Raw genomic sequence first — 27,709 nt, 5'->3', positions numbered from 1 at the left:
TCTCACTGAGGTGCCCCTGCCAAGCAGCTCCTCCCAAACCCACTCTTTGGTCCTCCAATAAATACATTCTTAAACCACCTATCTCCTTTGCACATCCTTCAGGTTCTCTTTCTATACACACAATCTGAAGGTAAATAGTCACCTCTTCCTCTCTAAGATGAAAATAACGAACATACAAATGAGGTCTGAGCAGGTTGAGCTAGCTGGGAGGCACTTCCTCACCAGTGTAAGCTGTGGGCAGGGCAATATGGAAAATAAAAGTAGAGAAATGGGAGCCCTCGCAGCGGCAAGAAGAGTAGTTTAAGAGTAAAAAGCAAAAAACAAGACAGAAACAAATGTAATGAGCTGATCTCTAGTTAGGACATAAGTGCACAGCCTGAGCTCATTCCAGCTCCCCAGCTAAACAAGTTGCAAGAACTCCTTAGAAGTGAACTCTAACTCCACCACACGAACGTTTAATTCTCTTATTCCTAAGCATGGGAGATATTTTAAAAGTATCTGCCTTACCAGGCTGTGTCCCCTGTTCAGCACACAAGGAAGGAGATGAGGACCTGCCCTGCCAGCTTCGCTTCACTGCCTTGACTCTGAAGCACCTGCGTCGAGCCTGGACCTCGCTGGCATCACTGCCATGTGGATTTGCTGTTTCACAGGCATTTTACCTGCTGACATTACGACTGCAAGCCTGTTTGTTTTATTTTATTAAACCGTGCTCCTATTCTTAAGCTACCATCCAATTACTGCTCCCAATTACTCAGCACTCAAGAGCCGACATTAATTACAGATCCCTGTGAACGAGGCTGCTGCCTGCTGAACTGCACAGAGCGGAGCATCCAGGACCAGTCTCTCCTCTGGGAGAAGAAACAGATTCCTTGTCTCGGTGGTGGATTAACAGTCCTGAGCAAGAAGGTCAGGTTAAGTGAAAGAGACAGTGAGCATCACAGCCTCAATGCCCAGATTTCAGCAGCCCTTTGGATCCCCCAAGTATCCACAGCAATAAATATCAATTTTTCCCTATGGGATTCAACAAAACACAGCATCAGTTCAAACCTGGGATGTTAACCCAGAAATCTCTGGGATTAAGGCCACACACCAGCAACAGCAGCCAGTGCTGTATAAATGCCCATGAGTTTTAAGCGCCTTTGGCAAAGCACACAAGACCAGGAGGATGAAAACCCCAAACTCTATGGGAGAAATGCCTGAATACCGTGGCCCTTCAAGCACAAGTTACTTTATACCAAGAACTGAGCTATTCAGCCATTAACTACAGACCTTTGTCTGAGGTTAAGACTCAAAACAACTCCCTGAGCAGAGCCCAGGGACACAAGAGTACAGCGTGAGCCTTCAGGAAGGGCACGAATGCCCATTTGCCTTCACACAGTGGCCTCTGCAGACAGCAGCATAACAAGTTATTTTGCAAATCATATTGCTCAGATTTGATAATTCCCCTAGCACAAGACATCCTTCTGTTGGATTTGGAGAAAGATCCCATAAACTCTGGCCTCTTTTTTTCCTTTCTAGAAATAGATCTTTATTGCACAATGCACTGATGCAGTGCCACTTGCATGAAACAGCGATATGCCAGAAGGAAACAGCACTTCATCATGAATATCTACTCATTTTTTAGTTGAATATTAGATTTTTTTTCTCAAAAATGTGTTTCTCTTTGCATGGTGCAGCATACTTTCAAGGTGTTTCACCAACAGCACTGCAGAACGCAGTCTTGACAACAGCAGGGAAGATCAGTGCTAGGCTTCTGAATATAAGAGGAAAAATAAAAAGGTGAATAACTCTTCTCTGTGGTTCATGTCTGTTCCCAGACCTTGCCAAACACAGCTTTTGAGAAAAATCCGTGTTGTAGCACTGGGGCAGGGAACACCACAGCGGTTTGAACTGCTCACACCAGGGACATGCCTGCATGGGGACACAGGGAACACGTCCTTCAGCTCAGTGTCGGTCGAGTACTGTGGAGCAGCAGAACATGCTTCTATAACCCACAATATATTTCATATTAAGAGCAGCAATTAAATCCATTAGTGGTCACCCAGCGAGCTGCTACTTTACAGAAGTTCATTTTAAGCAGCAAAACCAACTTCCAGCACGGTTTAAAATAAGAAGGTGCCACACAAGCATATACATGCTCGTGCCATTGGGAAATCGGGAATGGCTGCATAGGCTTCTGCTGCAGGTGGCTTATACTAATCACTTCATTAGTACCAGATGGGTGGATCTCAGATTCCAAACGAAAAACAGGCATCCCCATTTACAGAGATTCAAAAGAGTCAGTAAAAAAAAAAAAAGCCAGTCCTCCAACTAAAATGCAAGTGCCACATCCATTTTTCTCTGCAGTAAGTGCAGATCCCATACATGATCACTGCAACAGCCAGAAGGGAGAGCGCTGGGTACACTGGCTAATTTCTTGTGTGACAAATTATCAGCTTAAAAATCAAATATCTGCACTGCTCCAAGCCGATTTTTTTTTCCATTTTGCATTTTTAAAAAGATATAATTCACTGCTTGGAGCAGCAAAAACACTTTTTTTTTTTTTTTTTTAATACAGCAACAAATTTCAAGCCTCAAATTTCCCAACGCACCCTCAAAGAGCTCAGCACTTCTGATATCAAGAGGTCTGGATCCTTTCGTGTCTGGGAATCAACTCTTAATTTTAAGTTTTCACAAAGCCTGTTTTCTTGTTTTTGAGAAACTTGCCCCATCCTGAGCTCTAGTGACTCATCCCCAGACATCTCTGACTTGCAGCACCTGAACTGACTGCACCCATGAAACACCTTGTGACTAGGCAAAACCACAATCCATGGGTGGGAAAGCAGGGCAAGAAGATTAACTTGGAAAAGCAGACAAAAACTGCACGTTCTCCAATCACTTCCTTCTGGAGATATGGAACTGAGCAAGTGCTGGGCTTGGCTGACATAGAGATGTTGAGATGATGCTCAGTCGTGTGTTTTCCTAAATCCCAAACATTCTTGCTCCAATAGCAAAGCTCTGACATTTTACAACAATTTTTGTGCTTTTCTCTCTCCACTTGTTTTTAGTTTTAAAGAAATGTCTCAAAATATTTTCTTAGGGAGTGCTTCTGCTGAAGGGAACTGGGGAAAAACACAAGCAAATACTTGAGGTAGACAGGAACCACCCACTCACAAACTTCTTGTTTCAGAGGTGCACAGCTGCAGCTCCAGTTGGTGTTCTCTCCCCTCCAGTCTAGAAAACTTATTAGAACAAGCGTTTCAGTAAAAAAACAAATGTTCTTCACCAATCCTATAGTGTTTTTCTAGTGGTAAAGATGAAGTGCTATGAAAGTTACAATTATTTAAACCTCAGTTTCAGTATAACTCATCACTCCTTGGTTTTCTGCCACAGTCAGCAGTTTCAGAAGGTTAACCTGTTTCCAAAACAAGCAGAATCTATCCTCAAATTTTCAGCTGATTTTGTAGTTAATATATCAAAAAGGCAGAGTTCTTTGTTTCCCTACATTTGTGTTTTCAAAGGCCAGGCAGGAGGTGGTACCTCTGCACAGCAAAACCAGGGCTGAGAGCTTTCTGCATCTGCTCATACCACAGGAATGATTTACAACTGTTATTGCTGAGAAATCCTGAGAAATGGTTAACATACAACCACTTCCCCCAGCAGCATCAGCCCAGGAAACAGAGCCAACCCTGTAACCAGGTTAGCACCTCACTGAGACACCAACGAGCTCTGTGCACACCTTCCAGCCTCCTGAAGCTGTGTGTGACAGAGCTGTGGGCACAGGGCGCTGGCACCTCTCCTTCACCTGTGTCTGCAGACAACCTTATCACTGGCACAGATGCAGTGCATCTACCTCAAAGAAAGGAGAAAAAAGCTTAATTCCACTGTATTTGCATATGCCGTGTATAATGTATTTGCATTCCCAGATCACTAGCCTTTGCTGTGATTAGCACCGTGCAGATCAAACCCACCAGTGCAATAACCAAGCAATGCTCATGCTGGAGAGTCCAGCTCAATTATAAAAAGAAAGAAACGTGCAAGAAAAGCACCACGGTGTAATACTAAATTTCTCTGTAATTGCAAGCCTCCTTGCTTTGTGAATTCATGCCTCATGTCCATTACCCACTCCTATTCCTGCCTCTGGAGGCACACAGGCAAGTAGCACTAATAGATTCAGCTTCCCCGAGCGCTCCCTCTCGATTCAGCATGCAACAGGGACTCTGTTTTTAATAAACCACATCTTTGCAAAAGGAATATCGCCATACACCATCATCAGGGTAGATGAAGAGAGTTAATCATCATTTTTAAATAAGCCAAGAGCAGCAGCCGCAAAAAATGAAGCCACTAACGCTGTCCATATCACTGCTCATTTCCCCATCGGCATCCGATGGGTGTTTGCAGGTGGGAGGAAGAACACCTGAATCAAGAAGAGGAATGTTTTCTGCATTGGTACCCCAAAACTGAGGGGATGGGAGATACCAGCTACACAAAACATCTTGCTTCAGAACAAAACAAAATAAAAAAACTTGCTTCAGTGTGTAACAGAGGAAAAAAGGTCACTTTTTGAGACGAAAATGCTTGGACACCACAAGTCCCTTGGGTTCTTGTTATCAAGGGGATGAAGCATCCCAAACCTCACTGAAGAGATGGGTAGGGATGAGGTCCTGCACAGGGATGGGTACAGCAACTGCTCTGACCTCATCAACCAACCCCAGCTTTATACCACCATTTCCTGGAGGAGTGAAGGAAAGAAGACAGACCAGTGGGAGCAAACAAACTGATACTGCCACCCATAAAGGAAGTGTTTTTTTTGAAGGCAGCATCTACGTAGAGCTGATGGAAATAACAGAAGCAGTTGTTACAACAACAACAAACTCCTCCAGAAGTCTGAAGAAACTATGGCGCTCACTAGAAGCAGTATCAGAGGAATTCAGCACATGGCCATTTTCCTCCACTATCACCAGCATACCCTTCCCACGCTGATGCAGTGGCTCCCACTGCAGATAAGCTTCTTCTCCAGGGCCATCCTGACAATATTGAATTTTTCAGGAAGCCCTAAAGAACGAAGCCAGCTCATCTGTGTGAGTCAGCAAACTCACATGTCTGCAAGACCCCTTTTCCATCATGATTAAACACTTGGGGGGGCCCGGCTGCACATGAAAATCCATGGAAAAGCAATATATATACACTTTACATTCTCCGCTTCTAAAACAGTTTCTCTTTCTAGTTGTTTCCTCTCTTCGAGAAAGTGTGAGGGTCCTTAAACCCTTTTGACTAGAAATACATATGAACAGCTGAAAACTCACATTTTCTCTGTACCTGAACTCTTCTCCAGGCCCTAAAAGCTTTCAGCTTTTCCTCAATGAAAGTTATTCCCACAGCTGGACCAGGCAGCCCACACCAAGTTTATCATGTTGCTACTTCATGTGCATATTCACCAAGACTCTCACTAGCTTTTCACCACACACACTCAACTTTCAAGTTGGCAGTTGGAGATAAAAAGGCAGCGATATCAGCATCAGCCACCGGCACCAATCCCAGGAGGAAAGGAGGAACACGGGAGCAGTGCTGGTACTTCCCAGGAGGAGGGATGGAAGGATACCAGGAAGTGCCTGGTACTCATCCCACCTGGTTTCTCCCTGCTCAAATTGTAATGCATGCTACTAATGGTCCTAAAAATGCTGTTTTCTTGCATGGAATATGACCCCTTCCTCCTACAAGCTATAGGGGTCTGCCTTCTGTCTGTGTCAGGGTATGTTTACATCATAAACGGCCTTTCTACTGCCTCGATACACTTACACACACTCATGCAGGACAAAGAGGGATGCTGGTTAGGTGACTTCTTCTGACTTCAGACCAACAACCACCCCCACAATTTAAACACACAATTTCCATCTTGCCTGTCAATTCACTGCCAAACAACAGTTGTAAAACAGGTATTTATGCCAGAAAACTTTGGTCTAATGCTGGATTTCAAGATTTTTCAGACCAAATGAGCAGCTGAGTTTTCCTGGTACATGAAGGACAGGAGGACTCTCTTGTACCAGGAGGGTGACAGCTCACCATGACTCTTCTCCAAGGGGCTGCATCCCTGGAGAGTCCCACTGACTTGTGTCTGATGTGCACGTCAACGTGACACTGCCATGATATGTGTCTTTGTCAACAGGACTAAAACACTACACACACACAGAAGCCAGTATTTAAAGGACAGACCAGCAGTTTTTGTTTGGGGATTTAAGCAAGCTTTTTGTCAGTCTGCAAAATGTCACCCTGAGCTGCCTCTGCACTGACTAAAATTTGCATTTTCCCTTAAAGTCCCAGGGCATCCTGCTCTCCTCTGGCCCTCGTGTTAAGAGGGGAAATAAAAGATACACATTTAGGTGAGATACCAGGAAAAGTTTCTTCCCCCACAGGATGGTCAGGCACTGACAGACTCCCTGGGAATGGCCAAAGCCCTGAGGCTGCCAGAGCTCTAGGAGCATTTGGACAATGGACAACCCTCTCAAGGATGCACAGGGTAGGATTGCTGGGGCATCCTGTGCAGGGCCAGGAGTTGGACTTGATGATCCTTGTGGGTCCCTTCCAACTCAGGAGATTCTATGACATTAGTTATAGGGCCCTCTTATCCATTGGTTCAGAAACTGGAAGGCAGCATGCAAGGCAGGGCTGCAGGAGGAAAAATATTTGCTGGCTAGGGCAGCTCAAGCTGGACTTGAAAGATTTTTATCCTTCTACGAACCACCCCCTGCCCAATGAAAAATGACTCCTAAAACTCCCCAGGAATGGTCACCAGCTGCATGTTTCTCATTTTCTAAGTGCCTCACTCAAGGCACTGCAGGCAGCTCTCAAGAGGCAGAAACTGGGTCTGTAGTATAAAACGTTCTATCATGCTCCATGTCAATGGGATAAAACCAAACCACCCTTCAAGCCTTCCAGGAGCATCCAGACCATCTCATGAGTGAATTGCAAAGACGAGCTCATGCTTTTGATTCATTTGCACACAGGCATTGCAGATGAACTCAGGTGGGAATTATTAATCCTGTCTTCTGAGCAGTTTGAATAGCAGGGACTAAACACAGCCTGGAGCCCTGGACACAATGGGATGGGACTGCCCCCACTTACACCCTGCTCACTCACATGTTCACTGATATACAGGCCCTAGGGGTGAAGTCTACATGGAATCATGCTCCAAGGCCATGCCAGCATGGGAAGGTAAGGAGATGCTGTGGGACCAGCAGCAGCCCACGCCATCTTCCACCTGCAAGGGTTTGACTCTGCAGTTCTACTATAAAGGCGCGTGAGAAGCTTAAGTTATTTATTTCACTAAAAGCTTTTAATTATCTGTCTCACACACACATTCCATGGGGCGGGGAAGGAGTGGAATAATCAGCCTACAACCAGTGACCAGAGGGTCTAAAGGAATTGTGGTTTTCATAGAAATAGCTAACCAGCCCAATTCTTTTTCCACTGCTTTCAAAGCGTACTCCCATCCCCAGGCTCCAGCCGTGGCGTGTTTTGCTGTGGTTACATCTCAGGCTGAGCTGATCCCTGTAAGAAGAACTCAATTTTGACAGAGCAAAGGGGCCTCCAGAGGTCTGGGCTCCAGGTCCTGAGGTAGCCATAGAGGGTTATTCTATGGTGTGACCCTGTCTGAAAGCCAGGCTGACATCACATGGCACTCACCCTCATCAGCAAATGGACTGGGCTGCTCCCCAAAAATACACATGTGGGAGGGAAGCACCCAGCACTGTGGCTGCAGCCACACAACCAGGCAGCCATGGAGCTCTTCCACTGCAAGAAGAAACACTCCCCTGAGCTGCTCATCTTCCTATATCTTTTAGGTTCTGCACCGAGATCAGAGAGATACAAAATTCTCAGTCCCCTCAAAAAGCACTAGAGTTCAAGCGCTGTGAGACTTTATAAATTATAAATTACAAACCACTGCTGTCGACAACATTTGCTCTGAGCACAGCAGCTAAAGCAAGGTGGCATGGGAATTTGTTTAAAAATCCCAGATCAGAAATGCAGCAGGGTCTGGAAGAGCATGCCCTGGAAGAGTACGATTGCTTGAACACACCCCCCAAGCCCACACAATTTCCCTTTCTGTGGAACTGCTTCATTTAAAAAAAGAAAAAAAAAAAAGAAAAAAGAGCAAGAGAAAGATTTAGTCCATCTACATGATCTACATGGACAAATTAAAAGCACTGGCTTTTAATACATAATGTGAGTGGCATTACACAAGCAAAAACTCACATGAACAGAAAACAAGCGTAAACAACCGACTGAACGTAAAGAAACTAATAATATTAATCTGGATTAAGTACAAGCCATAAACATGCCTACCTAATCCATCTGATGGACAAAGATAAATCCCTGCTATGCCGCATCCTGCAAAGTTCTTTGCAACTTAAGAAAGCACAATACTGATCAAAACAGTAGTAGATAAGACACATACAGGGAAATCTTTATGCATCCTCGCCTGCTTAATCTACACAAGATTACAACAAAGGCCAAGCACCAAGAAAGCAGAATAATCATTGCAAAAGATCCCCAGGCCCAGACTGCAATTTCCACTCCTGATGCAAAGCCTTATATTGAACTTCCCTGGAGAAATACACGACAGCAACAAACACAGCTCCAAGCCTCAACAACCTATCTACTATTCCTTAACGCTCTAAGAAAATTGCACAGAAGTTAGAGAGGAGCCAATAGATCTGTAGTGCAGTTTAAAAGTACATAGTAAGGTTTATGATAGGAAATTATTTGCATCCATAGGGCTGCTGCAGGGACCCTCATAACTGTCCTATTAAAGCCCTTAGATTCATCTTCCCTTATTCTCAGGAATGTAAAAGGAGCTCCAGCAAGTTCAGACACTAACCCAGTGTGGCACACCAGTACAGCCTCTATCTCCCCAGTGCAGCCCCACCCACACATGCTTCCATCCACAGAGGGGTGGGAAGCTCCCACTAGGAGCAGGGATCCCTGGCCTGGATACCTGGGAAGAGCCCAGAGCTTTCCCACTCAGCATGGACACGAGATCTTTGAGCTTAACTGATTTCTAGGGCTTTTTCTAAGAAATGTATCAAATATGGCAGTCAGGGGCTGAAGAAAAATCCACCTGGCAGTGACACAGGTACTGGCACGGTTCCCCCAAATCAAGAAGCTCTCAGCACATACCCCTCATTTGGGAACAGAAGGAAAGATGTTTGAGGAGAAACTCCTAGTCAGATGCTGTGGATACTCAGCCAACTGATGTTCCACTGAACATCCAAGGATGAAGGGTCTGAGGTTCACCTGCTGACCCCAAAAATCCAAGATTCCTTTGAGATGCCAAATTACTGCTGGTGAAACCCCAGTACAGAGCCACTGTCCTCCATCAGCAACCCTTCTGTACATACATCTTTATTCCAGCATGTTACATGCCACATTCATAACACCATCATCATCATCCACCTGTCAATGTATCAATGCAATGGAGCATCCCAGCATCCCTGCAAACTATCCCAGCAGAGCAACAGTTTGATCTCTAATTAATCAATTTGTGGAGGTGGTTGCTCACTAAATAAGCCACATCCTCGCCAGCCTATGTCCCATCCATCAAATATCTGCTCAACAAGCAGTAAATGGGGCAGTAGGAGAAACATTGTTTTACTGCTTTCTGAAAATCAAATGCTGTCAAATGATAAACACCGTGAATGCTCATGCAGAGCACACAGGCACTTGGCAGGGACATACTGGAGCCAGGAGCTGTAGGTCTGGAGTATCAGTGCCTGAAGCATTTGTAGGCTTTAAGAACACACAGTGTTTGGAGACAGACCACGAGGTATCCTTACTCCTCAGGATTGCTGCTTTCTCATGAAATGCTTTGCTTCTGATAAGATTATTTGTTTTAACTTGCAATCGTGAGATCAGATGAAAACACAGGTAATTCCTGTTCTCATCATCTAAAATTGATACAGGAAATAATGAATGCTTTTATATTAGGAAAAAAAAATCATCCTTCTCTCTGCTTCATAAGGCTCTAATTGAGTTTTCAAGGTAAGGAGCATACACTATGTTTATCCTGATATTTACCTTCCGCAGCAGATTATGCTTGTCCGTGGGAATCCTAGAAAATCCTCACCTTCTTTATTAAGGCCATGACAGCAGAGATATGCAAAGGACCCTACTACCTTTTAAATCCCATCCAACGCTCAAAATTGCCCCAGAAATGCAACTGAAGATGCAAGATGATGTCAAATATAAACATCAAGAGTATCAGCACCACTGACATGTGACGCACAGCCCTTAACAACCACCACAATGCTGCAGGAAAACCTTCAATACATTAAAAATATGGCTGGACCAGCCATTAGAAAAGAAAAACAACCTACTTTGGATCTCCACAAAGCAACCTTTGAAGCAAAGGGAGCAGATCCTGGGGCAGTGACACGAGTTAGCTAACTGTGAAAGGAACTGCACTCCACAGCACCACAGGAGTAACAGCAGACAGGGTTCTCTCCACATTCCTCATCCAGACCCAGCATATTCTCTGCCCCACAAGACCTTACAGGGGTTATATTTACATATCTCTACTGTGAATAAGAATCACTCATTCAAAGACCATCCCTCCAGATCTTGCAAACCAAGGCAAGCCAAAATCCAGCATGTTTGAAAAGCCTTCAAATCCTAAATGGAAAGAGCAATGTAAGACAAAAAGTGAGTTTGTGGTACTGCTAATAATAAAATAAGATTTTCATGGAATCATTTGGATGAAAGGGACCATTTTGCCTTGCTTCTCCAGTATCTTAATTAAATTAACACATAAAATTGTAACTGAACCAACATAGCATCTACCTCAGAAAGTAGACAATCTCTAAGATTCTCTCCACCACCGAACACGCAATTCTTGAATTACCATTTACACAGCCACAGTGGGAAGAGCTGCCAGACCCTGCCCAAAAACAGCTTCCCCAAACCAGTGCACAAAGAGCGAACAAGTTCCTTTTTCCCAAAAAACAAGGAAGTGAAGAATTGGGACACTCGCAGCTGCAGCACTCAGAAGTCAGGTGGATTTTAACTAATTCCAGACCTTATGGAGTAATTTTCATTACAAACAGTGCCTCGCTGGAGACAGGAAATAGAAATACACTTTGGTGGAAAATTAGTAAGAGCATCACTTCCCAGTGGGCCAAGGTGTTTTCTTGAGCTAGAATTCAGAGGAAACCAGGATGCATGGACAGGAAAGAGTTCTTGCCTGACTGATGCCAGACCACAGCATCCACATTTGTCCCCATGGGTGGGTGAGCAGTCATCGGTCTGTGGAGACCGAAGCACTTCCCTGACAGCCCTTCCCCGCCATATCTCCCTGCTCCTCCTCCTGCACAATGGACTCCGGGCAGAGCTGGGGATCCCAGCTCAGCCACGGCAGCCCAGGCAACCCCGCCCCAGCAGACGGGGACACTGGGTGCCAGTTCCCCCGAGCTGTCCCCCCCCATCCTGCTATCCCCACTTCTTGCCTCCTGCAGAATCTGTCTCGGGCTGAGTCTCAGCCTTTTGACTTCCAGTACTCCATGTCACACACAGCCCCACGGAGCGCTCGCACACGAGCCGCGCACACACAGATACACTGTGCACACACAGGGCACACACACACAAGCTGCACACACGGCACAGTACATACAGACACAGGGCGCACACAGAAACACCACGCACACTCACCCGGTGGGCACAGACACACGATGCACACACACGCACAGCTTGCACACACACTGCGTTATACGTTATACATGCAGCGCTCACACGCAGAGCTCACAGCAGTCACACCACACCCCCCGATACAAACTACACACACAGGGTGCTGGTGCAGACCAGGCGTGTACACTCCAACACCCTACGCACACGCACCCTTTACACGCACAGGCACACTGACCGCACACACTCGCCGTGCAGATGCACCTTGCGCAGATGAACGCGCACACACAGCGCACAACCACACGCGCACATGCACGTGCCCACCCGCACAGAGACCGTGGGCACGCACCGACCCGCCGTTTGCGGGCACGGGGGCACGGACACGGGGACACGCACCCGCCGCGCAAAGGCCGCGCGCGCTCCCCCGCGCCGCGCACACGCTCCCGCGCGCACTTACCCGGCCGCCCCCGCGCGAGACTCCCGACGGCCTCACAGCGGGCCCCTCAGAGCCCCCGCAGCGGTGCGGCAGCCCGGGGCTGTGCCGTGCCCAACCGGTCGCTCTGGTCCCCGTTCCTCCGCACCCGCTGCCGCGCGCCCGCTGCCGCCCGCCCGCGGCTCTGCCACCCCGGCGCCGCCTCCTCCCCCCACAACACTGTAGTAAGTTCTCATTGGCCGAGGACGAGGGGCGGGACGCCAGCGCCGCCTCGCCATTGGCTACGGGGAAACCGCGGCTGGCGGCGCGGGCGGGGGAGCGTGCGCCCCCTGCTGGCTCCCCCCCCATCCCGTTCCCTCACGTTTCCCTCCCGCGGGCGGCCCGGAGGGAGCGCCCGGAGCGCCTTCCTGAGCCCGCCACAACAGCTCCCCAACAGCGAGAGGCTGAAATAACGGGATTATCGCCTGCTCCTGCCGCCACCACCACCCCCGCTAAGGTGATGATGGCGGGAGAGCGATAATTTGGCGCCGCACGGCCCTAGTAGGAAGGGGACAGGAAGGGCCCTGCGCGCCGCTCCCCCTCCCTCCGTGACCTAGATTTTAAATAGCGTTCGCTGGCTCCCAAAGAAAGTCGTGGCTCAGCTGAAGGGAAACTCGGGCCGAAGAAGCAAGGAGGAGTGTACGAAGAAAGGTAGGGAGGGCGTTGGGGTTTTCTTTATGCTGTTATTATAGTCTTATTTTTTTAAGCATAAGGCCATTCGTAATCGGACAGGTACTGCGCCTCAGTCTGTGGCAAGCCAAAAAACGACAATTGAGGTGGCGAGCGCTTAGTCAACAAGGCACTCCCCGCCAGGAGCCCAGCACAGCCCCACTGAGGAGCCCGCCCTGCCCCTGCTCTGGAATCCTGCATCTCCAGCATGGACTGGATTTTCCTCACAGCCAAATTAGAATCAAGCAGAGCTGTCCAGCTCTCTCTGCTACATACATCAGACCAAAACACTGCCCAGTGCCTCTTGAGCACTTGCAAAGGCTCCAGCAAGGATGAAGCCAGCCTGCCCAGCTCAGGAAACAAATCTCCCTCATAGATTTGCACAATTCCAAAATACACCTGGCACCAAGGCATCTCCGTTTGTCTCCCAAAGAGAATTAAGGTCTCAGGCACATTATTCTGCTTAAATAAAGAGCAAGCGCCTTGCCTCTTCATCAGCAGATAATAACCGAGGCTGATGCACACCCTGGCTGAGATGGCTCCATCACCATGCTGAGCCCTTACTGGGACCGACCTAAAAAGAGCCACTCACATACTGAGGGCATTTGTGCTAAATGGGAGCTAAAAATACCCAGCTTTTTAGAAAAAGTAACATGCTTTTCTCAGCTATTTACCCCTTCTCCTTTATGCGTCTATGACACCCAGTTCTGCCAAGAAGAACAGGGCAGCTCCCCTTTGTCTCAGTATTGAGACCACTTGCAAAAAGCTCCTTAAGAGGGAAGACATATATTTTTGCCTTACATCTGGACTACTTGGTGGTTTCCTTGGACTTAGATGAGCACTAAAAAGATCTAATTAAAAAAAGTCTGGGAAAGATCTGGCAGCTCTAAGTCGCTGCTCCTACATTAGGGACAGGTAGTTCCTTTGAAACATGCCCTGAAGCTCTGACTTGAGTCCCCAGTGCAATAAATTAACACATTTTAATAGCCTAGGCAATGCATGGAGGAGCATCAGATGTTCAGTGCTGACCCACCACAAGTGCTACCTTTGCTCACCCACGGGTGGGCTTAAAACACTGCCAGAAGAGAAATACCAGTCCGATGGGCTTTGAGGAGAAAACTATGGAGCAAATAAACTACAATTTTTGTTTAGCAACAGCTTCTTGCAACTAAGAAAAACAAGCAACCAAACCCACACTGCTTCATTGTACACCACACACAGCAGATTACGTGGAGGAAGGACCAGGGCAACAAAAACTTAGCATCCAAGTGGTGATTTAACACCACACAACGTATCATCCACTGTGCTCAGATCACCAGATGATCCCCAACTCCATCTGCCAGCAGCTGAAACAGAGAGCAGCAACTCCTGCATTTTGTATTCCCCAGTGAAGCATTTATCCACAGGGAGCACTAGTGCAAGCTGCCGACGTGCTGTGTGTGAGGGCAAAGGATGCTGTCACCGCTTCAGACCCCAAACAAATGGCTGAGAGCTTGACTGGCTTCAAAGCTAAAGGAAGAGAAACTAAAAAGTTATCAGATACAAAAAGATGCACTTGGTTTATGCCACGGTAGCCTGAAAAATGTTCTTCGGAGGCAAGGGAACCTGAGCATACACCAAAGAAATTTTTTATAGGGAGCAGAAAATGCGTGGAAAAAGGAAACCCAAAACCGTCACTCTTGTGCACATGGAAATACATCCATCACCACCACACTTCTGCTGGAAGTCACTGGATTAGCATCTAACTTTTTTCCTTCCTACACAGCCCCAAACTGACCTCTGAAATCCCATATGAAGAAATGGAAATTTCTTAAATTCTTCCCTATAAGAACAGTTTGCCCTGTGCCAAGCCTGGATTGCAACTATTTAAAGAACTCTCCCAGTTACAGCTGGTTTAAGTCACTTTATGGGAGTCATTTAGAGACTGCGAATTATTTTAATAAGTCAGGATTTCTTGGTATTTGCCCGCTGGGTATAGGAATAAGGACAGGAATTATATTAATTTTAGGCATGTGTTTGGGGTCGCTAAGGCAGAGGTTGTTCCCCACAAGGTGAAAGGTCACTGGGCGCGCTCAGATCCTGATGGATTCGGACAGTGCAAACCAGCTGGGTCGTGGAGGACAATGCCAAACCCAGCCCTCTGCCTGGGTAATGTGCAGGCACTTGCAAGCAGCTCAGCAGGACACACTGCAGCATCCTAGGAGCATCCAGATAGCAGATTAAATCCAGCTCAAGTTAAGTTCTTCATAGAACAGATCTTTGTAAGATGATCCAGCACTCTAGGCGCCACAGGATACACTCCTGGTGGGATTTGTTGTAAAACAAGGCTCCCAGTTTACACCAGTGCTAGGGAACACTGCCCAGAGCATTACTGGCACAACAATAAAAGGCACAGAGCTCTCCTCTTTGCCCTGAGGAGCTTCACCAGTGCGGAATTCCCAATCTAAACAAAGCAATTGTGCATCACACTGGTGCTGTCCTCCCTCCCCCAAAGCAAGCAGGATTTAAAGTGAAGAGAAATACTCGGGATTACACCAAGTTCTAGGAAAACAAAAAAATTAAGCTTGATGAATCTTTTATCCATCCTGCTCTAAATGAGCTGTATTATTACACGCATGTATGTGAACAGACAACAGGAACACTCCATTTCTGTGCCACACACACACTTTGCAAACAAGTGACACTCTCCATTGCAGCAGCAGCCATTTCACAAGAGCAAACAAGGTGGGAGGAGAGCAGGTGGCTCAGTTTTGCCAGCTCCTGGCCCTCGGCCCTTGGCTCCTCTTCCAGCTTTGCTGTCACCATCAACAGTGCTGGCCGTGAGCAGAAGACAAGAATAAGGAGGAAAGGAAACCTCCCTTTGACTTCTCAAGCTTCACGTTCCTGTACAATGGTGATCTAGAATTAAGATATTGCAGGTAAATGATTCACTTGGAAGGAAAGGATATTTCAACTAAGGCTGCCTTTCTCCCCTGCCCACCCCCCTCTCCAGCACAGAATTCTCTGCTGAAAAAGCCTCTGACAGGCTGAACTGCAAACTCTGGGAATTTTCACTAAGGTCTAGAACACTGCACTGCATTGCTTCAACTGATGGATGGTGTGCACAGTGAAGGCAACCTGGAAGATCTACACTCACCTGGCTCTGTATCAAGTATTTAACCAAAGATTAAATCTAGTCCAGCCCATCATATTACTCTTCAAAACCAACCATTGATTCATTGCTGAGATAGTTATTAAAGAGCCAAGGAGCACTCTTCATAGCTAAAGAGACTGAGTGATTTAGGTATTGGAATCACACTTGGCATCAGGGTAGTTCACCTCCAACTTTCCTAAATCCAAACTGCTTCTCCCATTCTTTTCTTTGTGGTTTCCTTCAGGAGAGTTTTCTTTTGTTGACTGTAATTTGTAGCCTTTAAAGGCTGCTGTTGCTAAACTAAAACCATGTGTTCTTTCCCATGGGCAAAAGAATCCCATTTTTTAGCCATTAGATTTTTTTGGTACTGGGATAGCTCATATGGATCCCATTTGGGCAGATGGGGAAAGCAGACAGGGTGGCTGGGAACTAAGTCTGTATACCCAGGAATTCCCATCCCACCTGCAATCTGGTTAATTGATACAAAAAGCTCCTGTCATGGGCTTCATTGATTTGTATGAAGCTGATGTTCATTTGAGTCAGTGTCTTGCAGCACAGCAGACAAGGTCCAAGTAGAAAGAGGAATAAAACAGAAGAGGAGCTTGAGTTCTCTCCAGGCTGTGTGCCAGTGCAGGGAGGAACAGCTTCTGGAGAGCCAGCTTTGTTTAGAGTTAGGGCTTAGAGTCAGCATGTAAAGCGCATTTCTGCCAAGATGCAGTATTAAAGGTAAGAGGAGGTCAGCTGCAAGCCTGCAGGATCAAGTGTTCATATGGTGAGTGTTTCTACATTGACAGAGAAATGCTTTTCCTCTCAAGTATGAGTAGGAAGTATTAAACACACGAGTGGCTGCACTGAAAGGATCTAGAAAGAGCTTAACAAATCCTGGAGAATAGACTACAGGTGATGCTGTGAGTACAAGCAGTGCAGGCTCAGGAAAAGGCAGAGTCAGTGTGGCATGAGCCTGAGCTCCAGAAACAATCCAAGAAACTGACTGAACCATGGAAAAAACCATTACAGGAGCCTCAGACTGTCCCCACAGCACACTCATCTCCATCACCTCAAGAGCTCACCCTCCTTCCAAGCATTTACCAGGATTTCATTTCCCAGCAGGCTCAGTAAAAAACTAAAACCAGAGGAATGTGCTCACAGACAGCACTTGACTCCCTCCTCCTCTTTAAGGAATGTTGCTGGAAACTCCTATATTTGGGCAGCAGGAAGAAATTCAAGCCCTTGCATCAGCCTCCTAAGCCAAGCAGACCAGCCAGCCTGGCCAGAGAGGCAGCTGTCCCTTCAGCAGGGGACAAGCTCAGCTATGCAACCTTTCTTGAAATGCACCCAAAAATAACAGTGATTGCCACCTAGAGACCAGCGCTCCAGCCGGGAGGCAACCAAGCTGCACTACAAACAAAAGATGTCAGGGGATTATTTACTCCTTGCATGGATGAGGAGTCAAAATGTAGCCAAGAGAGGCTCTGGCTTCTTTAAATAACATCAGGTTAGGTGTGTTTTCAACTGCAGCTTCTCCCCAGAAAGGCACCAATTCAGTGAAGGAGATTTGACTCCATACTGTTACGCTCTTTTTGGACAAAGAGAATCCCTTGGCTTTAAAATGCTTAAAGCTCTTTGGTTTGGGGAAGGACAGCTTCAAAATCAGGGTTTATTTAAGACTAGTATGTACGTAGCAGTAAGTTGGAGGCAGATACTTGGCAGAGAGGATTCAGGTCTGCACTAAAATCCAAAGGCCAGGCAGAAAATTCATACAAGCCATGAACCCAGCACTAGTCAACAGACAGCAATTGGTGACTGAGAGCTAGACCTGTGCATCAGTGAGGGACACCTGGCAAAACCTAACATTTATTTAAATTAAACTTTACTGTGGAGAACAAATACAACTTCTAACCATTATTTTTTCTCTGAACAAGGACCAACTTGTTCTGCTGCATCCCCTGCCTGACACATCCTTGGACCTCGCAGGGTTTGTCCCTGGATGAGACTCGTTACTGAGTCCTGCCTGTGGATGCTTCCAGAACCTAACAGAGCACAGCCAAAGTCTGCCCAGAGGCATTTCTGCAGGTGCACAATGATTAATTGGTGCACATTTCCATATCACAAATTAAAAAGACCTTGCTTGAAATGCAGTATATTAACCTCTGAAACTGGCAGTCATGGATACCAGTTTCAAAAAGATTAATATCAATAAGACAGAATCCCAGAGGATAGCATCCCACTGCTGCCAAGTTTTCTGGATCTCAAAATAAGGTATTTTGAGGCTTTTTTAAGGTACTAACTTTCCATGCTTATTTTATTAAGAGAACCAAAAGTGGTTCATATTTATAGACAGAATTGAAGAAATTGAGGAGGGCGAGGGGGATAAGGTTGCCAAGCAAAGCTGTGGGCATAGATGGAGAGAGGGGGAGCCAAGGGCAGGAAGGATACTGCCATTGTCACAGTTAATTGCCAAGAGTCCAAAAAGGTTTGTTACTAAAATAAATAACAACTCTGTTAGTTCAGAGCGTTCTGCAGGTACACCGAGGCTGCACAGTAACAGTGCACACAGTAAATCTCTGGAGCAGGAGGAGATGCAGCAGCAGGTTGGAGACATCGATCTCATCCTGCACTCACTGCGGGCCATGTCAGAAAAGCTAATAATCATTAAGCTGCCATCTTTTATTACTAATTATTTGTCTCCACAGCAGGTTTTCTCCAACCATAAGGCAAAAGGGAAGCAAGTCTCAAAGGCATAACTGTTTTGAAGTGAGCTCACAGCTGCCACGGCATGAATGGCTCTCCAAGAACAGTAGCAACTGCTCTGCACAGCCCACGGAGCTGGGAGGGAAATCATCTCTGTTTAGGCTGGTTTTCAATGTCGGTTTTTAGGTCAACTAAAACAGCTTTTCTTACGCAAGAGAACTCTCACTTGCTTTGGAGTTTTTGCTTTCATTTAATTAGATGGTAGTTCAGAGGGCAGCACTGCTATTTTGAATGCCACAATGAGAACTGTTTTCAGTGCTTTACAAAGCAACAAAGTGAAAACATTGAGCTAAGCGGCCCTAGAACTTAACACCACGTTGGAGACCATGGTCTCCTCTGACAGAGTGGGACAAGTGAAAGAGATACCCTGCTGCCACATTTCTATAGAATCATGGAATCATTTAGGTCGGAAAAGCCCTTCAAGATCAAAGAGTCTAATCATGAACCCACCACTGTCACGCCCACCAGTAACCCATGCCCCTAAGTGCCGTATCTACATGGATTTTAAACGAGGACTCCATCATTGCCACTGCTCCATCACTGGTAGCCTGTGCCAGTGCTTGATGACCTTTTCCATGAAGAAGTTTTTCCCTAATATCCAATTTAAACCTCCCCTGGCACAGCTTGAGGCCATTTCCTCTCGTTCTGTCCCTTGTTCCCTGACTGATCTCCCCCCAGCTGCCCCCTTCTGTCGAGGGGTTGTGGAGAGACAGAAGGTCCCCCCTGAGCCTCCTTTTCTCCACGCTGAGCCACCCCAGCTCCTCCAGTTGCTCCTGTTGCTCCAGCCCCTTCCCCAGCTCTGTTCCTTTCCCTGGACACGCTCCAGCCCCTCAGTGTCTTTCTTGTTGTGAAGGGCCTACACTGACCCCAGGATTCAAGGTTTGGCCTCACCAGTGGCCAGTACAGGGGGACTGCCCTGGTCCTGCTGGCCACACTAGTGCTGGTACAGGCCATGTGTCCTTTGCCTTCTTGCCCATGTGGCCTCATGTTCAGGCACTGTCGACCAACAGGAGAGGTTAAAGAAGAAAATCTCACTGAAAAATGCTGGAAATTTCATTTGTTCTTCCTCTTTGGGCTATGCATAAACAAGAACTAAGGGGAGACCCAATTTCACAACGCAACACAACAAGCAAAGCAGTGCCCTTCTGCAGGTCACCCATGAATGCTGGGATAGAATGAAACAATATGTAGATAAAGATAACAGCACGTGGCTTCCAGCATCACTGGTCTCACCATATGGAGACAGAGCCCAAATGCAGTCCATGAATGGACACTGCACTTACCACTACAGACACAGCTCTGAACAATTTTTCAGCAATGACTTCACCTTGGATTTCTTGACAGGCTTTAAATAATGGCAACTTAGGTGAATCTCAGCTTGAAGGTCAAAAGCAAAATCCCCAACAGAGGCTCCTCTTGCATTTTCAGCATTTTCCTTCATGGTTTCTGCCCCACAGCTACTCCCGGCTTCCCTCCATGGAAGCTGCTGGTGTGTTACTTTCAGGACCGATGCCCAACACTTACCAGGTCAGGAGAGGAGATCATATTACTAAAACTCCTATGCATTTTATGTTTACCTATGAGATAAGCTAGGCTTAAAGATAGAGAGGCAATCTGAGCCTGCTGTTTTCTCTGCTGAGTGAGGGTCAGGGCTGTCCCTGAGCCAGTGAAACTGTACCACACCCCCTTTATCTTTGCCATCCCCAACAAAGTACCACGTAGCTTTCTCGTTTGCTGACAAAGATTGAGACCAATTATTCAGCAAGCCACAAATTTCATCTCATATGAGGATCAAAACCTCCAAAGCCTGTAACAAGCAAGACCACCAAAATGCAGCTCTCTCCTTTCTGTGCAATACATGCAAGAAATCAGGCAAAAGTAACATGGAGACTGCTCTGGGGAGAGCAAACCAGGGATTGTCCAGGTTATCAGTGTTTCCCAAGGAAGAAATTCAGCCTTGACCAGAGACTTGTCATAGACAGCCAGATGGGTGACTGTCCTGAGGGTCTGCTCAAGCACTGAGCAGGAAGACTCTCTGGCCAAGGACTTGCTCCAGGCTACCCTGGCACAGCTCAGCTGCTGTGCTGTTATAGCTTTGCCTCTCACTAACCCATTCCAACCATCGTGCAAGTGAGCACTTGTATCTTGCTCCACATCCGAGCTCACAGCAGCTTCCAGCTGTACCTTCCACGTGGAGGAGTTTTATTCTGCATTCAAATGGCTGTTGGGTGTTTGGTGGGGTTGGAGCTTAGCACTTCTGATCAAGGCAGGTTTTCTAGTTAATTAACAATCCTGCTTTTGGAGATTTGGTAGCAAAGCTCATTCAGCTCAAGAGGCAGCTGGTCATCTTCCAAATAAAGTGCTCACTTCTGAGTAAGAACAAGTTTATGCTTGGATTTGATTCATCTCTCCTGCCCCACCATGAGGCACTGTATAATGATATCAAGTTTAAGAATAAAGCAATCTGTTCCCAGCACCTTCCTCTGCTTTCCCTTCAAGTCTTTCATCAATGACTGGCAGCACATGGAATACTCAGTCACGGAGCAGAGCTGCTCTAAATGTGCTCAGCTCTTTCCCTTACTGGGAGAGGAGAGGGTATTACTAGAGAAGAGGAGTAATGGAGAGGAGAGGGGAAAGCTTAGCAGGAGGACAGTTTGAATTTTAAAAAAGTAACTGACGTTTCCAGAGAACACAGCCTCGATGCAAAGGCACCACTGCATCCAGAGAAACAGCCTCACCAAGCAGATCTCTTCCTTCCCTCCACCCTGAGAACACACACCTTGTCCTCAGAGACTTTAATATACAAACACCACCTCACAGCCAAGTTCATGGCAGGCACCAAACCTCTGCAGGGAAACCATCAGAATCCACCCCACCAGGGCAATTTTCCCCCCAAGCAAAGAGACTCTCCATGAACACAAACTGAAAACATCAGTGCCTGATACTCTTCTCCAAGTTCGACGCACATTTCCCCTCATCTCCTGCCAGAACAGCCTCAGGCTCCTCTCTGTGCCCTGCAAAGCCCCAAACACCCATGGTTTGCAAGAGGCAAAGTGGTGCATTAGTGCCATCAGAGAGCCTTTCACAGCCACAGCGCTGACTTGCCACCAACAGATGCCAGGAGACATCCTGGGAAGAAGAGGAAGCATTGCTTTCATTTGCAAAAATATTTTCCCCTCCATTTGCTCACTTGATAGTATTTAGTGTGTTTTTATCCCCAGGTTAATGCCCCACAGCCTAGGCTGTAGGAAAAACTACTACTGAGAGCTTCTTCATATTATAAAATACAGCAATTTCCAGGCCAACTAAGTGCTTTTCAATATCCAAAATCTTCACACATACATGAACAATAAATCATGCTGTTTGACAACAGCCAATGCTTCAGAGTTTAAGACAGAATAAACAGGTCAGTTCATTATTTAAATAAGTCCGATCACTAAGTTAAAGCAACTTGTTCCAACCATTTCCGCCCACGGATTTAACAAAGCAGGTACTTACCCAGAGATGACAGAGCCAGGCCAACCGCACAGGTGAGGCACCAAAATCCATCGTGGGGCAATGGATAGAAGAGAAAGGAGAAAGGACACTGGTTAAAAAGCAGTTCCAGCTAAACAGGAAAACCCATGCACCCACCAGAAAAAACCCTGAAACCACAAAGCCAAGTGCTCACAATTGTACCCACATGAGCAAAGCAACAAGAACAAACTCCAGTATCTGACACTTCCACTAATGAAGGTGGAACCGGAGGTTCACAGTCAGCCACTTCTTAGAAATGTAAACACCAACTGGAGAAGGGAAAAAAAAAAACCAAAACATCAGCTCGGCATTACCTAACACTGATAATACAGTGAGCAGTGACGCAGGCACCCCGTGCCTGCCAGCCTCCTGTGAGTATCGCCTCCCAGCGAGTACAGACTGCCGTGAGTATCGCCTCCCGTGAGTATCGCCTCCCAGTGAGTATCACCTCCCGTGAGAACCACCTCCCGGTGCGTACAGACACCGATGAGTACAGCCTCCCAGGCCGGCCCCAGGGCACAGGCCAGGCTCTGCCAAGCTCCGGGCACAACCGGGCTGCGGGAGCAGCGAGCTCCGTGGAGGCTGCGGGCTGGCCCCGTGCACCCCTCCAGCTCCTCCAGCCTTATGTAACTTCTCGTGCAAACTTCTGGAGGCTGGACACAGCCCAGCACGGCCAGTCCCAGCTCCACAGGGCTCCAGCTGAGCCCTCTACTGGGCTTCAAAAATTCCACAAAACACCATGAGCCTTAATTTAATTAACACTCGGCCAGAGGCCTCTAAACCCTAATCCTCTCAACAAAAGGATCATTAACTAAGTGAAGAGATTCAAGAGAGCAGCGGTGCTCCCAGCCGTGGCAAGGCTGGCTGTGTGCCCTGGTGGGCACACACCAGGGCCCACAGATCTTCAGCCTACACAACAGCCGCTCTGAGGGTACAGGGACCTACCTCACAGGAACACACAGTCAAGCACTTGTGGCACAAGTCTGGCGTGATGCCACACTCAACAGTCACCCTGCCATGCCAGAGAATCACAGAATCATGGAATGGTTTGTTGGAAGGCACCTTAAAGTTAATCTCATTCCAACCCACTGCCACGGGCAGGGACACCTTCCATGAGAGCAGGTGGAGAGATGGGCACAAGCTCATACCCATCCTTTGGGATGCACCATGATGCCAACAATCCCAGTGCCATCATCTTCATCAAGACAGAAAACCCAAACTACTGAACCAGCAGAGAAGCTGGAGCACCATTTGTTTTTTAAGTGTTATTATCCAGCCTGGGTGCAGGTAGAGAGCAGCTCTCCTTTCAAGAGGCAGCCTCAGTCTCTTAGCTGAAGGATGGGAAAACACCTCCATCTTGCCCAGCCCTGCCAGCATGAACAGCCAGAAGGGCTCTCCTCACCAAGGAGCTAGGGTGTGCCTTGCCAGAAGAATTCACACAGCATGTAGTCAGGGAAAAGTCTTCACAGTCAAAGGTTCCCAGCCCACATACCTCACCCCAACATGACATGGATGGAGATCTTGCCCTTTGCAGGTGGCTCTCTTGGAAAGTCATCTCCAGCTTCAGAGCCACACAGAGGATCCAGAGCAGCTGTGAGGAGCACATCCATGAGACAGCTCAGTAGTGTGGTGAACAGGAGCAGAAGAGCTTAATTACAGGGCAGGAATCGTTCCTTCTGGGTTTGGATGCCAGCAGCAGCCTCAGCAGGGCCATGCTGCCCCACAGGACAGGTGTTCCTCAAAAGCGCCCACAGCCAATGTCATCTCTGCCCATGGCGAGCAGGATCCCAGCTGCGGCTGTAAATGGTCTACAGAACATCAGGCTCCAATTGTGAGAAAACAAAATGAGGAAAAATTCAGGTGTTGCGTGCAGAAAACTTCTCTGCCCGCAGCAGCCTGCACAGGTCTCAAGATGCTAGTGCAACTCACCTATAGGCACTGGTCCCCTGATTTTGGTGCTGTATGTGAGCGCTGCAGTCTCCAAAGCAGCTTTTGAGGATCCAATCGAGCAGTTCACCGGGACAGAGACAGTAGTGGCTGCCACAACCTGGGCAGGGTTTTTAGGATGGCCAGGAGATGCTTTAGTGTACTATCTCTCCTCAAACCAACACAGCCTTCCCTGGAAACTCAGCCCTCTATGGTGTCAGCAAAACTGGTCACAGACCCTGCAGGTTTGGGACTGAATGCTGGACAACATTCGCAGTGGTTTCCATTTTTAGACTTTGCCCCATCTCCTCCCTGCATCTCCTCGGGATGTGCCTCCAGGATTACTGGCTGCTGAGGTGGTCCGTGGAGATCCGATGCTCCAGACCCAGAAAGCCACCAACCTTCCCAGAGAGAGTCCCACAAGGGACTGCCTTCTAGGGGGTCTTTTGGCAGGTCTCCTGGCCGCCGGATAAACCTCAGCAAGCAGTGGCCGTGGCCACAGTGATCAGCTCAGTGATTTCAGCTCTGCTTGCGAAGCTGTCCCAGACTCAGAGACAGGGGCGTCATATGGAGATTCCAGAGAGATTCCTTTATTATCCAACAGCTCTGCAAAGGGAGCCAGGGATGACAGCTCCCTCAAGAACAGGGGGGAAAACTGGGGTTTTTATGGGGGAAAGCAAGGGTGGTACCAAGGGGGAAAGACCAATGGATTACAAAGGATTAACATGGGTAGTAGGGCATGGTGGGATAACAGAAGCTTTTTGAGGATAGCTCACCATGATAAGAATAGGTGTGCCAATCTAAGGAGCATCCTTCCAGGAGGGCTGAGATAAGCTAGTCACAGCCCGTTCAAGGGATATCCCATTCAAGGAACATCCCTCCAGGGCAAGGCTGCAGGTGGAGCCATGGCAGGCCCATGGGCCTCCACACAGGATAGTTGACAGGTCCATGTCTCTTTGCCCAAAGATGCAGGAACAACTGCTCCCAGAACTAATGAGCCTCTCCTGCTCTGACCCAGGGCAGTTTTCAGCATACACTGAATAAGCAGTTCTCTCTATGTTCACCTCCTGGGAAAATCCGAAGAGCTCCCATCTCCCCAGCCTGGGAAAGAACACAGATGGTCACGGAGATTAAAGCATACAGAGAATTAACCACGCTATGTAAATGAGCTTCTTCATCCAGCCCAGAGCTGTCACGTGGTTCGAGGTCCAGCACTTGGATGTGATCATCATGGCTTGCTGAGCTCTGATAACAGCCTGGTATTGACCAGGACAGGGACCAGAAAGCTGAGGAGGATAAAGACAGTTTGTAGGGAAGGCAGGATGCAAACTGCTGGAGCCAGGCAGCTGCTGAAATTGTATTCACCTCATGCTACAGCAGAAGAAAAAGCAGCAGCGCCAGGTTAGCAGCACCAATCAATTCTGCACTTGAATATCTTGTATGTTCCCACTCAAAGGCAACTCGGATGGAGCAAGCAGCGCTGCTACAACAATGAGAGCCATCTGTGACCCCGGATGCTGCTCGCACAGGACCAGGCGCCCACAGGATGGCAGAAGAAAACCCGTACCGGCTCCTGCTGCCTTTTCTAGAATGCTGAAGTCTTGGCACCCAGCTGAGGGATAGGATCTGTCAGCACAGCACACTGGGATGGGGCCACATAACCTTCCCAAGAAAGGCAGGTTTTCTCCAGGCTACCTCTCAGGGAGGAGCTGCACCTCAAACCCACCGGCAATAGGTTTAAGTCTTATTTCATTTTTACTCAAAACCATTTTACTTTAACACTTAAAAAAAATTCCAGCAGGCATGGACATCTTGTTCAGCCAGTGCCCAGCTGCCAGTGGATCCTTAGGGCCAAGTTTCAGGCCATGCCATAATATAGATGACTACATTTGCTATTAAAAGCCTCCACTCTGCACCCGAGGAAATTCTCAAGCAATGCTGACCCCGTCTGTGAGCCTCTGAGCAGTTACACATTGGCCAAGGCCAATCCCGACCATATGGGAGAGGTTCCCCTCCACATCAGACACGGCACTCCAGCACAACATCAACACAAAGGCATAAAGTCACGTTACAGCTCAACATGGCTCTGTGCCGGGCTAACATCTGCACTCCCACACTCAGCGTTTGAGTTCACCCGGGAGTAGGAAGGCAACTTGTCCAATACATACCCTCAGCACAGACAAAGAGTTCCCCTCAAGTTCTGATGTGCCCACAAGCAGCTTACCCCATCTCAAGAGGTTTTGGACAGTGGATATAGAAATACAAGCCCTTGGATGGCTGGTACTATCCAGTGAGCACCTAAACCACCACAACAATCAGAAGGATCAGGTCATGGAGGTCACATACAGTATGATACACAGCTGCCTTAACACCCTGGTGATGCTTCAAGGCATTCGTCCGCCCCACTCCCCCCCACAAAGCTGAGGTAAGTGCCAACACCGAGTTTTCCAGGCCTTAAGGCTCAGAGCTTCCCCATAGCTGCCCTTCACTGCCTTGTTAGCAACACCTACCAGATTGCTGTAACGCTACTGCAGTCAACTCTGAAGGCTCCCAGCACACACCAAGCCTCACATCCCCTCCTTAAACCCAGCTCTGGTCAACTGTGGCCAGATGTAATTACCCACATGAGAGGTACTCAAAGCCACCTCTAGTAAGAGGATGTATTCATGCTGTTAGGCCGGAGTTCCTCCTCTGCTGCTTTCCAGGACTCAAAAAATTGCCTCACATTAAGTGGACCAGCAAGAACTTCACCTCATTCCATGTTACAAAACTTGCCTTTCCCAGGAATGGAAGGAAAAGTCAGGTTTCTCAGTCATCTGTCCACAAACGAGCAGAGAACATTTTAACAGGATTTGTTTATTTAACTGAATAGCACATGGGGGCTTTATTTGTGCTGGCAAAGAGCTTATGGATGAGAAAATTGAGGAACAAGAGCAGGTTCTATGCCACAAAACACTTCTCAGGGGCCTGGAAACATGTCCAGGTTGAGCCTGCAGCCGTACACAGGCTGGGATGAGCCTGGGGTGGCTCCCACAGCCTCAGTATCCTCCCAGGGGGGTTCCCAGCTGCCCCAAATCACCAGGAAGTCACCACCAGGGTTGACACAGCACAAGACACCCCAAGTTCCCATCAAGCCTTTTCTCCTAAAATCTGCCCATGAGCAGCAGTTTTGGAGCCTACTCGGAGCCTCAGAGTCCAACTTGAAGGGGTTGAGACAGCAAAAAGCTGTTCCAACATGGCGTTTGTGTCCCGACACAGACCACAGACTGCGAGCTGGGAGCCCAGATGGTGGTTGTGTCAGCCCTGCCCACAGCGCCCCGTCCTCATCTGGTAGTCCAGGCTTTTTTGGGGGGGGCATCGGGAGGGGACTAGACACAAACCATACTAATTGGATAGACAGAGAGTCCTGCAACCCTACAAAGCCGCAAGCAGCTGCTCAGAACCTCTTGTGAACCACAAAAATAGTTTCATCTACAGAGCATGGATTAATTGCCACAATCACCCTTTTCTTCCCTCTGTGCAAAGTGTGTTTTCCCCCACTGTGGTCCCAAAACAAAATCCAGCCCTGCAGATCAAACCAGGAAATTTAG

At 47.7% G+C, this 27,709-nt stretch overlaps 1 protein-coding gene across 4 annotated transcripts in view; it reads right to left on the bottom strand.

The window, feature by feature from the left end:
* EPB41 (erythrocyte membrane protein band 4.1) overlaps positions 1-27,709 on the bottom strand; it is a 94,868-nt gene that overhangs the window by 62,852 nt on the left and 4,307 nt on the right. The window contains exon 1 of one of the 4 annotated variants that reach the window (XM_088178355.1): positions 22,360-23,623. The exons of 1 other annotated variant lie outside the window; for it this stretch is intronic. The gene's annotated coding sequence lies outside the window, so the exon portion shown is untranslated. 2 more of the 4 variants (XM_088178339.1, XM_088178338.1) reach the window with 2 other exon arrangements.

Source organism: Sturnus vulgaris, chromosome 24 (assembly GCF_052056855.1).
Source record: "Sturnus vulgaris isolate bStuVul1 chromosome 24, bStuVul1.hap1, whole genome shotgun sequence".
Classification (NCBI taxonomy): domain Eukaryota; kingdom Metazoa; phylum Chordata; class Aves; order Passeriformes; family Sturnidae; genus Sturnus; species Sturnus vulgaris.
This window is presented reverse-complemented; position numbering and strand designations above follow the sequence as displayed.